The sequence below is a fragment of the Phascolarctos cinereus genome, unplaced genomic scaffold (assembly GCF_003287225.1).
Source record: "Phascolarctos cinereus isolate Bilbo 61053 unplaced genomic scaffold, phaCin_HiC Scaffold_7;HRSCAF=346, whole genome shotgun sequence".
Taxonomy (NCBI): Eukaryota; Metazoa; Chordata; class Mammalia; order Diprotodontia; family Phascolarctidae; genus Phascolarctos; species Phascolarctos cinereus.
Genome location: NW_027556180.1, coordinates 122,530,829 through 122,533,704, shown reverse-complemented (window position 1 = coordinate 122,533,704; position 2,876 = coordinate 122,530,829). Strand labels below are relative to the sequence as shown.

The 2,876-nt window shown below is 39.3% G+C and overlaps 1 pseudogene; it reads right to left on the bottom strand.

The window, feature by feature from the left end:
- Positions 1–955: 955 nt before the first annotated feature.
- On the bottom strand, positions 956–2,135 carry LOC110198786 (mitochondrial fission regulator 1-like; annotated as a pseudogene).
- Positions 2,136–2,876: the final 741 nt, after the last annotated feature.

Genomic DNA, 2,876 nt, shown 5'->3' with positions numbered 1-2,876 from the left:
ATTGGGAGGAATATAGTTGAGGAAATGTTTCCCCATTCTATTCCATTTCAATCAAGATTGAATAGGAATGGTTCACCTACCTATATCTATATAAAACAGAGGAATAAAGTTAAATACTGGCAAATTATGACATATTACTAACTTGTTAGAACTACAAGAAAGCTCAGAGCAGTGACCTTGGTAACTGATGCCATTCATGAGCTCTCTAAGAAACAATCTTTTGTGTGTTCTTATTACCATCTCATTTGAAATGTGGCTCCAAACTTCCTCATGTTGTCAGGGTATACATCTTGCTTGTAGGAGTCACATATATGCTCTATCCCCCAGATAGAGGCTCTCCCTTTGGTTTCTCTATTTGTTTCTATATACCTGTGCAGGGTATGTGCAAGGGATGGGAATCTGGTAACATTTGGCATTTCAGTTCAGTCTTTTACAATTGACATGAAGTTTTTCATATTTCTCCAGTGTGAAATTTAACTGTAGTGCATCAAAGGGTGTTGTTTCATGAAAACAGGAGGCAAGTGTTAGTTTAAGACTAGCACTGTGAAGACCTCAGGGTTCCCCAAAACCCTGATCCCCTGAAAAGAAGCAGCTGAGTGTGACAGACATATTACATGTATTCAGAAAGACCAGAAGCTGGGTAGATAGAACAGTGAAACTAGTCATCAGTTTGGGACAAAACTCCAATCTTGTTCTTCAATGTAAAACAACCAAGGCAGCATGACTGATTACCTGAAAATACTTAACTAAAAATTATGCTTAGAAAATTTTCCTCAAAAGTTTTATTAAAGTTTGAATGTGGAGAAGCACTTCAGCTTTTCTCTCTTCTCCGTATTTCTAGCCTGTCAGTGTTTTCTATTGTGGAAGGACATTTCTAACTGCAAGGCAAAGAAGTATCTGCTATGAGACAGCTTATAAAGAAAAGGCCATGTAAACAGTTCCATAGAAAGGGTTGTCAGTTTCCTTTCCTGTTGATATCTTCTTCCTTCAGAGCAAACTTTCTCAATACCTCTGACATGAGAACATCAGAGTCTTATCTCACCAAACTCTGACTCCAGTATTGGCTCTGGTTCATCTAAATGTCCTTCAGGATGCCCGTCATGTTTTGCAAAGCTGCTAGTCTTGCAGAGAGACATACAGTCTTCATATTCAGCAAAGTGGCAGGCAGCTTTGGAGTTAGTTTGCAACATTCAAAGCTAGCAGAACAAAGTGGAGGAACTGATTGAAGCTTAGGGCCTTCTAATTCAGCCTCCTCTCTGATGTCACTAACAACGAAGGAAGTTGTAGAGTGGAATGAGGCTCCAAAATGAAGAAAAAGGAAGAGACATTTGAACTTCCTGAAGATAAAAAATCTGATGTACATGAAGTCAAAGCTGCATCTGCTGCCAAAATCTTGGCAATTTGTCTATGTAGGTGACTTAGCTCATCTTGTAGTTTGGTGATTTGGCTCAGGGCTGATAAAGCAGGCTTTTTTGAGGCCAGGAGCTTCTCCTCTGGCCCTTGAAGGTAGAACACTGAGGTATTGGGCTGCATGATACACAGTGGGCTCGGCTTCCATTTATGCCATAAGGGTTAGGTGTTTATTCCTGATTTGAGCATAAGTTTCCTTTTCATCTGCTGCTACCTAAGCAATATCAGCCAAAGTAGAGACAAGGGGGAGCATCATTCAAATATGGGTCAGAAATGTTGGGCAGTGACCCATCAGTAGTATCACCCAGAGGAGTCAATGAAATGAGCAGTTGGAGTCTAAGTTTTCAAATGTTTTCCTAGTAGTGATTTTTTAAAAAATACAGTTATTATATTTGTGAGAGAAATAGAAAGAAGCCATTTGCAAAGAGCTTGAAAGGCATCATTTACATTTAGAATTTCCATTCCTTTTAAGTCTTTGGCATGAAGTTTTTGGTCCAGGGAAAAAAGAACCACCACAACCACTCCACAGGGCTGGAGGTATACTGGAGAGTCCAACAGAAAATAGATATAAAATGGGAGGGAGAAAGGGGGAAAAGCAGTGACTGAAACTATGCCTGAGGACATGCCTTTAAGGGCAGGTTAGTCCCAATCCTTCTCACTACTCTTGGAGCAGTCCCATGTGGTTTGTTCTGCTAGATTGGTATAGTAGAATCTGTTTCCATCTCTGATATCACAGCAGGCTCCCACCTGGCAGGGTTTCCTCATGTTAGGCCATCTTTGGGAGTAAGTAGCAGGTCTCTCTCACTCACAACTTCTCCCTAAGTCACCTGGATATGCTCTGCTTGGCCCAGTCACTCCTGCATAGGTCTTTCTTAATTGTAATCCTAGCTCTCCCCCCCAAAGAATATCATATTCCAATCCCTCTGATCTTTTAATGTGGAAGCTGTTAAATGTTGTGTTTACATGACTGAGGGTCCAAAATGTCTGAACCATTTCCTTCTAGCTGCTTACATCTCCTTGATCTGGGATTTCTGGAATTTGGCTATAATATTCCTGTGAATTTTCATTTTGAGATCTCTTTCAGGTGGTAATAGGTGGGCTCTCTAAATTTCTATTCTATCCTCTGATTCTGGAATATCAGGGCAGTTTTCCTTGAAATTTTCTTGTAATATAATATTTAGGCTCCTTTAATTATGGCTTTCAGGTAGTCCAATAATTCTTAAATTATCTCCCTGTGATCTATTTTCCCAGTCAGTTGTTTTTACAATGAAATATTTCACTTTTTTTTTCTATTTTTCCATTCTTTTGACTTTGATTATTTCTTGATGTCTCATGGAGTTATTAACTTCCACTTGCCCCGTCCTAATTCTTAAGGAATTATTTTCTTCAATTAGCTTTTGTACTTTTTCCATTTGATCGATTCTATTTTTAAGTAGCTCTTTTCTTCAGTGAGCTTTTGTACATCC